Source organism: Plecotus auritus (assembly GCF_963455305.1).
Source record: "Plecotus auritus genome assembly, chromosome: 2".
In the NCBI taxonomy this organism is placed as follows: Eukaryota; Metazoa; Chordata; class Mammalia; order Chiroptera; family Vespertilionidae; genus Plecotus; species Plecotus auritus.
In genome coordinates, this window is record NC_137771.1 from 47857271 (window position 1) to 47871040 (window position 13770).

The following is a 13770-nucleotide window of genomic DNA, read 5'->3' on the forward strand; positions in this document are numbered from 1 at the left end:
GGAAGGTAAGGAAGAGGATCTATAGAGTGAAAACTTCTTTCTGAAAGGGAAAGAGAAACAGCTAGGGAAGAAGAGAAGGCTCAAGATATGAGCGGCTTGAGGAAAGAGTGCAGCTTTGGAGTAAAGAGGCTTAGAGGCTGTTTGTCAGTTGTGTGTCTTTGAGCAAGTCACTTGACCTCTCTCAGTTAGGTTTCCTCCTCTGTGTATGCCATCATTAAGATGGATATAATAATAGCACACACTTCATGGGGAGGATTAAGCAAGATAAGACACATAAAAGAGCCTGAAATATGGTAAATGCTAAATAGTACTTCCTTTCTCCTTACAACAACGCTGCAAGAAGGTATTGATTGATTCATTCAACAGCAATTTTTAGCATCCAGTTCCTATTCCAGCACCTGGAAATACAGGCTGAATAAAGCAAACAAGGACACTAGGACACGGAGAAGAGTAAGCTCTTGGAGCCAGATCGTCTAGATTTGAATCCGCTCTTCACTAGCTGTATGATCATTGACAACTCACTTACTGTGCCTCGGTTTCAATCCCAGTAAAACAGGGATGATAATAGCACCTTAAAGGGTCCGGGTGTTAAATTGTAAAGGAGTTAGGAATGTGCCTGGCACGTGGTAAGCACTCAGTAAATGTTAGCTAATGAAGTGTTTCTTCCTGAAGCTTGCAGTCTAATGTGGGGAGAAGAGGGCAAGAATATTTGTCTGATTTTATAGGTAAAAAACCCTGAGGTTCAGAGAGGTTATAAGTAAACTGCCTAAGTCAAATAGATAGTAGGGGTGGAGGTGAGACTTCAAAGCCTACACTATGTCTGTCAAGTCCTGCGGACTCTTTCATGGGGGTCTTCTCTAGGGCATTCCCTACTATGAATTCTATGGGTTTTGTTTTCAATGAAGAGTGTGCAGTGGAGGACTTAGAAAAATCCAAGAAAATAATTTGTAAGCCTCCAGAGCCCTTCATACCTTGGGTCTGTCCACTGCAAAGTCTAGCCTCTGTCCCTTTGGGTAAGATAGTGCATCCCTCAAACCATCAAACAAGTGATCTGGAAGGAACTCAGAATGAGTCTCAGGAAACATGCCATGCTCTCGGTGGTGATTGCCATTGATTCACTATAATATCAACTGGCCTTTTGTTTGTTTGAAATTTTGAAACTGTGCCATGATCTAGGCACTTTCGTGCGCAATGAGGTTATCAGCTCAAACACAACAGTCCCTGACTCCTCACAGTGAGTGGAGTCCCGCCCATGAAATCAGAAACCCGAGCACAATGTGTTATATCCTATGATAAGTCTGATATGAAAAACCAGCACTAGGACTTCTGAGGAGGACGTACTTAACGGAGCTATAGGGGTGAGACTCCAGAGGAGAAGATGTGTAAACTGACTTTGAGGCATGAGTAGGCACGCTCTCGTTGGAGAAAGGGAAGAATATTCTGGTCCTGAACAAAAATCCTGAAGTCTGGGAGGGAAGGAGAGTTAGATGGAAGGGGCTGGAACACATCATTTAGGAAAAAAATTCTGTGGCCAGGCAAGAGGGTGGTGCTCCATGAGAGAAGGGACTTCCCTTACTTGTCCCGATGTCTAAAATGGTGCCTGACACAGTTGGTCTCATTCATTACTTGTTGGTGAATGGAAAGCTAAAATACTGTATCTACTCCCAGAGATTCAGACTCAGTTGATCTGGGGTAGGGCCAGGGTGCTGGTGTGGTTTAAAAAACTCCCAGATGATTCTCATGTACTTCCAGGCTTGGTACCATTAGACTATCAGGGGTCCTCAAACTTTTTAAATGGGGGGCCAGTTCACTGTCCCTCAGACCGTTGGAGGGCCGGACTATAGTTTAAAAAAAAAAAACTATGAACAAATTCCTATGCGCACTGCGGGCCCGGGACGAGTTGGCTGCTAAGCAGGACAGGCAGCGGCACCCGGCGGGCCGGATAAATGTCCTCGGTGGGCCGCATGTGGCCCGCGGGCCGTAGTTTGAGGACGCCTGGCACTAAATGAATGGGCTCACCCAGTGGAGATGAGAAAAATGTGTATTCATAGTTTTCTGTGGGTCAGAAAGCTAAATCTTTGGAAATACCTCAGATGAAAGTACAGTGGGATTTTAAATAAGCCTGGCAGGTATGGTGAAATATTAATGGTAGCATCTAGGTGATGGGTATACAGGTGGGTAAATAACTTTAAAAATTTTAGATGTATTTTTAAATATGTTTTTCTTAAAATGTTGGAGAAAGAAATAGCTTGAGCCAGAGATAAAACCCGAATTGAGTCTCACAGAGAAATGGAGAGACACCATTTTAGTTCAGCCTTCTTTGAAGAGGCAGAGCGGAGCAGCAGAAGCCTTCCAGCGGAGAGGCAAATAGTGCTGGGCTGTGTGTCATTCTGCTTGGCTGCCCCAGAAGCAGGCTGCTCTGCTGCAAGAACCCAGGATGTCGATTCAACTGGGGTCAACTGCCTGTTATTAATTGGGTAATGCCTGTGCACCTTGGTTTCCTAACCTGTTAAATGAGAGTCATGTTAATAGCCGTTTTACACACAGAACTCACAGAGCAGTTGTGAAGATCAAATGGTGCAAATAGCATGGATCAAATGGTTTTCAAAGACAGACACAAAGAGAGCATTTTAGAGGAATCAGTTCCTGGATCTTGTTTTCCAAACGTAATTTTGCTAGAAAGGATTTCTCCGAGAAGACGCTGTGTGTTGAGGTGTCATGCCAGTTTTCTTTCTCAGTTCCACTTTCATATCTGGTTAATCAGCCATATCCCACTTGATAAAATAAAAAGGTTTACTTGTCCCCATCTTATTATGTACCTCGCACAGAGCCCCAGAGTGACCCAAAGAGACCTTTCAAAACCCTGGGCGAGGCTAACCCTTTTCTGGTGCAGGCAGCATGCACCCAAAGCAGAGCTTGTGTTTTTTCCCTGGCTTATCCACATGCTGTGAAGAAGGAAAGGCAGCATCTGGAATGGACTATTTTTTTTGCCCCTGTTGGGATGTTTTGAATCACACAATTTTTATTTAACTACCTCAGCCTTTCCACCCCTGACTGTTGTCAAAGAATCTATCACTTCTGACATAGAGTCTTGTGACAGCAGAAACACACACACAAACAAAACCCCCCTAAACAAAAGGGGGATATTGATTAAAAAAATATTAAATAGAATTACATTTTATATATTCCATTTCATTCAGGAACAAATTCTCTGCAGGGTTCTCCTCACTCTCTTTCTCTCTCTCTCTTTGAATTCAGAAGTGAGATGGTTGTCATGGGGATGTGTCTTAACATGTTTATTTGAATAGAAAAATGTAGTCAGATCTTTTCTGACACAGAAAAATATCTGATTTGGCCGGCTGGTTTGACAGTGAGGGCTGACTTTGGCAGTTAGGTGGTAGGTGAATATTTTCCATAAATCAAATGAGCTGAAAATACAGCACCAAGATTTTTGAATAAATTATATTTAAATCACACGATTTAAGTGAGAAAAATTCCTTGCCAAAATTTTTATTAACTAAGGTATTTTGCAAATAATAATGTTTTTCATTTGCTAATCCTTTCTGAACATATCTGGTTAATCAAAATGACTGTATGTGGAAAAGTAACAAGTATGATTTAATAATCATTTGAAAATTCTTGAGAAAGTCTTTTTGATGAACTTCCCAGAAATCCAAAAAGGTGAATGACTGGATCACAAACCCTTTTTCATGACTGGGTAACAAACCCTTTTGCAAGTCAAGTGCTTGTAATTTTTTGCAACAGAATTAAAGGAAGAATCAAGTTTTAGCTAGTAGTTGACTAAAAAATGCACATTAATGATAGATCACTCCATGATTTTTGGAATATAACTTGGAAGGTGTTCAAAGAATTGAATGATATTGCTGTGACAAAACTCCTATTCCCAACCTCTAATTTATGTGAACAAATTTTCTCAACATATATTTATAGAAATGAAAAACAGGGTGGAATAAATGTTGAACACTATCTCAGTATAGCAATAACATTCACATGAGCCAATTTTTAGAATTATAATTATAATGATAATTCAATACCTAGAATTGAGTTCTTTTTGAATTACATTAACAGGTGTGAGGTGATATATCTCATTGTGGTTTTGATTTGTATTTCCACGATGATTAGTGATGTTGAGCTCCTTTTTTTTTTAATTTAAATTTTTTATTGTTGAAAGTATTACCTATCTCTCCTTTTCCCCTCATTGACCTCTCCCTTGAGCTTCTTTTTATGTACCTGTTGGCCATCATCTGCCAATTTTTAATGATTTTTTTGTTGCTATTGCAGAATTGACTTATTAAAAGAGAAGAGCTTAAGGTAACAGGAAATGATCAAAATTGATATATGTATATGTGGCCAACTATATTAGGGTAATGAAGAAAAGACTTTCAAGAATAAAAATATATTACATCACAATAAAAGGAAAAGTGGGATGGAGATGTTGGTTCAAGGTTCAAAAGGATTGATGTAAACATTTGACTGTCCTAGAAGAACTTGTTCATGTACTTTTCAAGAGGATAATGGTGGTTATCAATTGGCTATGGCAGTGGTCGGCAAACCGCGGCTCGCGAGCCACATGCGGCTCGTGAGCCACGGTTTGCCGCTCTGTTAACTAATGAGTTTACCGACCACTGGGCTATGGTATTCATCCAAAATCTATTCTCAGGAATTATGAATCTCTCTAGAAATGCTCCAATACATTTAGAAGAATAATATAAGTTTTATATTAAAAGGTCAGTATTACCCTGGCTGCTTTGCTCAATGGTTAGAGCATTGGTCTGCAGACCGAAGGGTGGTGGGTTCGATTCCAGGTCAAGGGCATGTAGCTAAGGCAATGGGTATAAAATTACTTACCGGTAGCTATTACAAAAAGAGGGAGAAAGAACACAGATTGAAATATGGAAAAATATTATCCTGCTATAGACTAAATATAGTCAAGAGACTGCTTATCAGACTACATATACACTGAGTAGCCAGATTATTATGTGTTCAGAAATCATAATAATCTGGCCACTCAGTGTATATCCTATATAATAAAAGGCTAATATGCAAATTGTCCCCTCGACCAGGAGTTCGACCAGCAGGCAGGCTGGTCAACTGCCCATGTCCCCTCCCCCTGGCCAGGCTGGCCGGACCCCACCCATGCATGAATTCATGCACCGGGCCTCTAATACACACACACACACACACACACACACACACACACACACATACACACACACACACACACTGAGTGGCCAGATTATTATGCGTTCAGAGATCAAAATAATCTGGCCACTCAGTGTAGAATGTCTTATATGTTGCTGTGTATCTCACCTTAGATGGAACATATTCATCCAAAGGAAACCCAGAGGGTTAAGGGATTCTGCATCATATTATATGGGTATAAGTAGATTCTGTACAACATTCAGCGTCAGAGACTGAGGATGTAATAGTGAAGACAGGCTAACTTGGCCCTAGCTGGTTTTGCTCAATGTATAGAGCGTTGGCCTGCGGACTGAAAGGTCCTGGGTTTGATTCCGGTCAAGGGCACATGCCTGGGTTTTGGGCTTGATCCCCAGTGGGAAGCATGCAGGAGGCAGTCAATCAATGATTTTCTCTCATCATTGATGTTTCTATCTCTCTGTCCCTCTCTCTTCCTCTCTGAAATTAATAAAAATAACAAAACAAAACAAAACCAAAAACCAAAATAATAATAATAATAAAAAACAGGCTAGCTTGTTCTGTGATAACAAATGACCTCAATCTTGGTGGCTTGAAACAATAAAAATATATATCTTGCTCATGTTACATGTCCATCATGGTTCAGTTTTTTCTATGTAGGTGGAGTCACCTTTCTTTGGGACTCAAGTCATTTGCTGACCATGGTGGCAAAGAGGAGAGGGACATGGGGAACTCAGGCTCTTAAAGCTTCTACTTTCATTTGCTAAAGCAAGTCACATGGCTATTCCTAAGATAACAGAATTGCAAGGGCTATTTCATGAGGGAAATCAGAATATTTCATGGACAGACGTAGAATCTACTATGTAGAAAGTTCTGCATCATCCTCTTTGGGGATCCTTGATGGATCCTCTAAGAACTCCTAGGGATTTGTGTAGTTCAAAATGAAGTCTAGTATATAACATAATAATATTTAATACATATTAGCTTTTATCCTATACTAGAGGCCCGGTGCACGAAATACATGCACGCGGGGGGGCGGGGGGGGGGAGGGTGTCCCTCAGCCCAGCCTGCACCCTCTCAAATCTGGGACATCCCTCTAACAATCCAGGACTTCTGGGTCCCAACCGCTCGCTTGCCTGCCTGCCTGATTGACCCTAACTGCTTCTGCCTGCCAGCCTGATCAACCCCTAACCACTCCCCTGCCAGTCTGATCTATGCCTAACTGCTCCCCTGCCTGCCCAATTGCCCCTAACTGCCCTCCCCTGATGGCCTGGTCGCCCCTAACTGCCCTCCCCTGACAGCCCGGTCACCCCTAACTATCTTCCCCTGCAGGCCTGGTCGCCCCCAACTACCCTCCCTTGCTGGCCCGGTCAACCCTAACTGCCCTCCCTTGCAGGCCTGGTCCCCCCCAACTGCCCTCCCCTCCAGGCCTGGTCCCCCCCAACTGCCCTCCTCTCCAGGCCTGGTCACCCCTAACTGCCCTCCCCTGCTGGCCTGGTTGCCCCCAACTGCCCTCCCCTACTGGCCCGGTCGCCCCTAACTGTCCTCCCCTGTAGGCCTGGTCCCCCCTCAACTGCCCTCCCCTGCAGACCTGGTACCCCCCAACTGTCTTCCCCTGCAGGCCTGGTCGCCCCCAACTACCCTTCCTTGCTGGCCCGGTCAACCCTAACTGCCCTCCCTTGCAGGCCTGGTCCCCCCCAACTGCCCTCCACTCCAGGCCTGGTCCCCCCCAACTGCCCTCCTCTCCAGGCCTGGTCACCCCTAACTGCCCTCCCCTGCTGGCCTGGTTGCCCCCAACTGCCCTCCCCTACTGGCCCGGTTGCCCCTAACTGTCCTCCCCTGTAGGCCTGGTCCCCCCTCAACTGCCCTCCCCTGCAGACCTGGTACCCCCCAACTGCCTTCCCCTGCAGGCCTGGTCCCCCCCAACTGCCCTCCCCTCCAGGCCTTGTCACCCCTAACTGCCCTCCCCTGCTGGCCTGGTCGCCGCCAACTGCCCTCCCCTGCTGGCCTGGTCCCCCCCAACTTCCCTCCCATGCTGGCCCAGTCGCCCCTAACTGCCCTCCCCTGCTGGCCTGGTCCCCCCCAACAGCCCTCCCCTGCAGGCCTGGTCCCCCCCAACTTCCCTCCTCTACTGGCCCGGTCGCCCCTAACTGCCCTTCCCTGCTGATGTGGTCCCCCCAACTGCCCTCCCCTGCAGGCCTGGTCCCCCCCAACTTCCCTCCTCTGCTGGCCCGGTTGCCCCAAACTGCCCTCCCCTGCTGATGTGGTCCCCCCAACTGCCCTCCCCTGCAGGCCTGGTCCCCCCCAACTTCCCTCCTCTGCTGGCCTGCATCCCCCCCAACTGCCCTTCCCTCCAGGCCTGGGTCCCCCCCAACTGCCCTCCCCTGCAGGCCTGGTCCCCCCCAACTTCCCTCCTCTGCTGGCCCGGTCGCCCCTAACTGCCCTCCCCTGCTGATGTGGTCCCCCCAACTGCCCTCCCCTGCAGGCCTGGTCCCCTGCAACTGCCCTCCACTGCAGGCCTGCATCCCCTCCAACTGCCCTCCCCTCCAGGCCTGGGTCCCCCCCAACTGCCCTCCCCTGCAGGCCTGGGCCCCCCCAACTGCCCTCCCTTGTAGGCCTGGTCCCTCCCAACTGCCCTCCCCTGCTGGCCTGATCACCGAGAACTGCCATCCATCTGTGGCAGCCATCTTTTGTCCACATGGGGGTGGCCATCTTTGACCACATTTGGACGGCCATCTTGTGTGTTGGAGTGACAGTCAATTTGCATATTACTCTTTTATTAGATAGGACTAGTGGCCTGGTGCACGAAATTCATGCACATTAAAAGGGGATTAATTAGAGGAAATAATTTAATATTGCTATTTGCCCTTTCTCTATAATAGAAGTGTCAGAGATGAAAGAAAATTAGTAAAATGTATATGAAAACCTTCCCCCTGTTAGAGTCTGGGGTGCACCACGGGACCCAGAGTCAAGTCCCCACCCACCCACATGCACCTCAAAATTGCATGAGACCCAGATCCGGCTGGCCCCCGCCCCCATTGGGCTAGATCCAGATCTGGCCAGTCCCACCCTTGTCAAGCCCCGCTGGGCAGGGGAAGTAGCCTCAGGTCCCCTGGCTCAGCGCCAGGATGGGGGGCATGGCCTGAGGTCCCCCAGCCCAAACCAAGGCGGGGGACGTGCCTTGAGGTCCCCCGTCAAGCCCCGCCAGGTGGGGGACATGGCCTGAGATCCCCTGTCAAGCCCTGCTGGGAGAAGGGCACAGCCTCAGGTGCCCTGTCAAGCCCCACTGGCAGGGGGGTGCAGCCTCAGGTCCCCCATCAAGCCCCGCTGGGTGGGGGGTGCAGCCTGAGTTCCCCCAACCCAGCACTGGGGGTGCACCTTGAGGTCCCCTGTCAAGCCCCATTGGGTGGGGAGTACGGCCTGAGGTCCCCTGTCAAGCCCGCCAGGCAGGGGGGCGTAGCCTCAGGTCCCTGGCCCAGTGCTGGGACGGGGATGCAGCGTGAGGTCCCCCGGCCTGGTTCTGGGGTGAGGGGCGTGGCCTGAAGTCCCCTGTCAAGCCCCACCTGGTGGGGGGAGTGGCCTGAGGTCCCCTGGCCTGGTTCCGGGGTCGGGGAGCAGCCTGAGGTCCCCTAGCTCAGCACCAGGATGGGAAGCGCACCTTGAGGTCCCCCATCAAGCCCCGCTGGGTGGGTGGTGTGGTCTGAGGTCCCCTGGCCTGGTGCCAAGGCAGGAGGCGTGGCCTGAGGTCCCCTGTCAAGCCCCGCCAGGTGGGGGTGCAGTCTGAGGTCCCCTGTCAAGCCCAGCCAGGCAGGGGGGTTCAGCCTCAGGTCCCCTGGCCCAGTGCTGGGGCGGGGGGCATGGCCTGAGGTTCCCCATCAAGCCCTGCTGGGTGGGGGGTGCGGTCTGAGGTTCCCTGGCCTTGTGCTGGGGTGGGGGGCACGGCCTGAGTTCCCCCAAGCCATCACTGGGGGTGCACCTTGAGGTCCTCTGTCAAGCCTCACTGGGTGGGGGTCATGGCCTGAGGACCCCTGTCAAGCCCAGCCAGGCAGGGGGCTGGAGCCTCAGGTCCCCTGGCCTGATGCTGGGGTGGGGGCGTGGCCTGAGGTCCTCTGTCAAGACTCACTGAGCAGGGGGTGCGGTCTGAGGTTCCCCGGCCTGGTGCCAGGGTGCGGGGCGTGGCCTGAAGTCCCCTGTCAAGCCCCACCTGGTGGGGGGAGCAGCCTGAGGTCCCCTAGCCCAGCACCAGGACGGGAAGCACACCTTGAGGTCCCCTGTCAAGTCCCGCCAGGCAGGGAGCATGGCCTCAGGTCCCCTGGCCTGGCGCCAGGGTGGGGGGTGTGGCCTGAGGTCCCCCAGCCTGACACCAGGGCAGGGGGCGAGGCCTGAGGTCCCCTGTCAAGACCTACGGGGGCAGGGGAGGGCATAGCCTCAGGTTCCTGCTGATTGCTCATTAAGGCTCCTTATGGGAACTTGGCTTCAGCTGTGGGTGCAGCCATCTTTGTGACAGAGTGATGGTCAATTAGCATATTCCCTCTTTATTAGATAGGATAATAAAAGGCTAATATGCAAATTGTCCTCTTGACTGGGAGTTCGACCAGGGGGCATGGCAGGCCAGCCAACAGCCCTCGACCTCTCCCCCTGGCTGGCTCCACCCCCGATTGCCCGATCAGGGCTGGCAAGCCGGATCCCACCTGTGCACGAATTTGGCCTCTAGTTATTATTATATCTCATTAAGAAGAAAAATATCTTTCTATATGTTACCTACTTATAAATCTTTTGAGGATGAACAGGAGAACTTTATGGTCTTTCTTACTTATGCAGCAAAATACACACGATTGTGCTAGTCTCCAATAGAATACCATATTACTTAAGGAATGGCTGAGTAATTCAGAATATTTAGCACAAAGAAGAGAAGTTCTACGTGGGACAAGATGTGTTTTCAAACATATGAAAGTATGTGAAAGACAAATTGTGCAAACAAATAACATGAGCACCCCCAGAAGACAGTCTTGGTACTGGACTCTCCAACAAGATACACCTTTTAAATTATACTCCCTGCCTAGCTAGTGTGGCTCAGCTGGTTGAGCATTGTCCCATGCACTGAAAGGTCACAGGTTCGGTTCCTAGTCTGGGCACATGCCTGGGGGGATGTGCAGGAGGCAGCTGATCAATGATTCTCTCTTATCATTGACTAGAGGCGCGGTGCATGGAATTCGTGCACTCAGAGGGGTCCCACAGCCTGGCCTGCGCCCTCCAGCAGTCCGGGACCCTTTGCTCCTTACTGCCCGCCTGCTCGCTGCTCCTTACCGCTCAGCTTGCTGCTCCTTAGTGCTTCCACGGAGGCAGGAGAGGCTCCCGCCACCGCCACTGTGCTCGCCAGCCATGAGCCCAGCTTCTGGATGAGCAGCGCTCCCACTGTGGGAGTGCACTGACCACCAGGGGGGAGTTCCTGCATTGAGCATCTGCCCCCTGGTGGTCAGTGCATGTCATAGTGACTGGTTGTTCCGCCATTCGGTCAATTTGCATATTAGCCTTTTATTATATAGGATGTTTCTATGTCTCTCTCCCTCTCACTTCCTCTCTGAAATCAATAAAAATATATTTGTAAAAATAATAAATAAATAAAAACTCAGGGCAGAGACAGATCACTGTGGCATGCCACTGGAGACCTTCCCTTTGGTTCCTTGTGGTCAGCAATTTAGCAAGGTACAGGTAGGTACACATTGACTAATCTGTGTTTCCTTTCCCTCTGCTATAAAATGTTTCTATTTCATCAATGTTTCTATTTCTCTCTCCCTCTCCCTTCCTTTCTCTCTAAAAAAATCAATTAAAAATAATTATATATTCCCTTTCTACCCTTTAAAAAATGTTTTTATTTTAGAGAGAGAGAAAGGGAGAGAGAGACAGAAACATCCATGAGAGAGAAACATCGATTGGCTGCCTCCTGCACGCCCCCCCCCCCCCCCCCGCCACTGCCGACTGGGGATCAAGCCTGCAACCTGGGCATGTGCCTGATCGGGAATAGAAGTGGTGACCTTTTAGTTCATAGGTCAATGATCAAGCATTGAGCCACACCAGCCGGGCCCTTTCTACCCTTTTGATTTGTCTATCAGAATGACTTGCCCATAATAAGCCCTCATGTAAGTGGAGTCTATAACCTGGGCTGGGAATCTGGAGCCAAGTTTGGGACTGGTGTGGTAGACAGGTGGTAATGGCAGTGGAGGAAGACAGCTGGAACCTGACCCTGGCGTTAGTAGGTTGGCCTGTAGTCATGGGGTAAAAGACAAAGTGGGAATGCCAGTTGACAGCCAGATCAACAGCGAGCCAAGCATCATGTCAAAGGGGTCTGGCAGCAAGACCAAAACCTGGGACACAGCAATAATTTGGCAGAAGAAGGCTGTCAGATGAACTGGCAAGTTCAGGAGGAAAGATGTAAGTTAAAACCTGTGGAGATTCCTGAAAGAGGGACTAGTGGGAAGAACTAGCTGTTGACATGAGTGGCTTTCTCCTTCCTGTTAGCATTTCTCTATATAATCTGGTGTAGAAATCTCCTGACAGTTTTAGAACCCTCTTTACTCAAGTACTAAGGAGACTGGGAAGGGTGGAGTGGTTATGTGCCTTGACCCTGATGCCTGGGATCAAATCCCAGCTCTGCTACTAATTGGCTCAATGACACTGGTGGATAAATTACCTAACCTCTTAGTGGTTTAGTTTCTTTATCAATGAAATACAGAAATAACAGTGTTACTCCAGAGGTTTCTGAATCAACATAGCACAGTGATTAAAGAGCATGGGCTCTGGAGTCAGGATGCTTGATTTATATCCTTAATCTTCCACTTATGTCTGTGGGGTTCAGGCAAGTTACCAGATGTCTTGCTTCAGTTTAAGATCTATAAAGTGATCACACAATTATAGGCTACCTATGGTATAGTAATATATAATAACATGTTTTCACACAATTATAGGCTACCTATGGCATAATACTATATAATAACATATGTATATGTGTGTGTGTGTGTGTGTGTGTATATATATATATATATATATATATATATATATATATATATATATATTAGAGGCCTGGTGCACGAAATTCATGCACGGGCGGGGGAGGGGTCCCTCAGCCTGGCTTGCACCCTCTCGAATCCAGGACTGCTGGCTCCTAACTGCTCACCTGCCTGACTGCCTGATCACCCCTAACCACCTCTGCCTTCCTTATCGCCCCTAACTGCTCTCCTGTTGGCCTGATCGCCTCTAACTGCCTCTGCCTCGCCCTGCACCCGGGACCTGGGTTTCCCTCCCTCTGGCCGGCCCCAGGCACCCAGGATCAGGGCCAGCTTCTCCTGGGCCAGCCACAGCCACAGGGGACTGTGGGCGGGTGGCTTGTCCCTCTCCTGGGCCACAGGTGCAGCTGTTGGCACCTGGGACCATGGGGCGGGTGGCTTGTCCCTCTCCTGGGTTGGGCCACAGGCGCAGGCACAGCTGCTAGCACCCGGGACCGTGGGGCGGGTGGCTTGTCCCTCTCCCGGGCCACAGCCTGGCTGGTCTCCATACCTCTCTCCCCAGTGTTGAGTGTCTGAGCCATTAGGGCGTGACGGCGTGAGGGCGTGCTGACCATTTGCATGTTAGCTCTTTACTAGAGGCCCAATGCACGATATTTGTGCATGGGTAGGGTCCCTAGGCCTGGCTGGCGATCAGGGCCGGTCTGTGGGGCGACCCGCTGGCACCCGCCTTGGCTGCCTGCTTGCTGGCCCTGCCCCCTGCTGCCACTGCAGCCGCCAGGCATTGCCTCCCTCTGTGAGGTGACTGGCAGGATGATGGCGGGGGGTTGGGGGCCAGCTGGCACCCGCCTTGGCTGGCCTGGGGCCTGAGGGCTGGGGCTGCTCCTGCGTTAAGCATGTACCCCCTGGTGGTCAGTGTGTGTCACAGCGACCTGTCGTTCTGCCATTCCGTCAATTTGCATATTAGCCTTTTATTATATAGGATTATACAGTAGGTCCTCAGGTTATGTCGGAGATCCATTTCTACGGCGTGATACAAGGTGATTTTCGCCATAAGTCGGAACCCACCTACATAAGCACCTATGTTACTCACATGGAGCACATACACAGCAGTAATGAAGTGAAACAGTAAAAAAAATTAAAAGAAAGATAACAATTCCTGACCTTTACTTGTGGTAAATAAATAATAAAAAACATAAAGCACATATGCACACACGTCGAAATGACGGAACTTTTTTTTTTATAAATAAATGGGACATGGCGACGTACGTTGAGTCCAACGTAACCTGAGGACTGTCGTACGTTGAGTCCATGAAACGACGTACGTTGAGTCCAACGTAACCTGAGGACTGTCTGTATAGGATTTGGGGAGAGAGAGAGAGAGAGAGAGAGAGAGAGAGAGAGAGAGAGAGAACTGGCTGGCCTGGCACATAGCAAACACTCAATAAATGTTAATTATAAACTTTACTGCCCTTATTAGAAGACCAAACTTAGAAGACTTCCCCAAGTGGGATCCTCTTTACCCACCTAGCCTTGATGAGCTAGACTTGAGCAGGATAAACTCAGTATTCGGTTCCGGTCCCTTTATTCA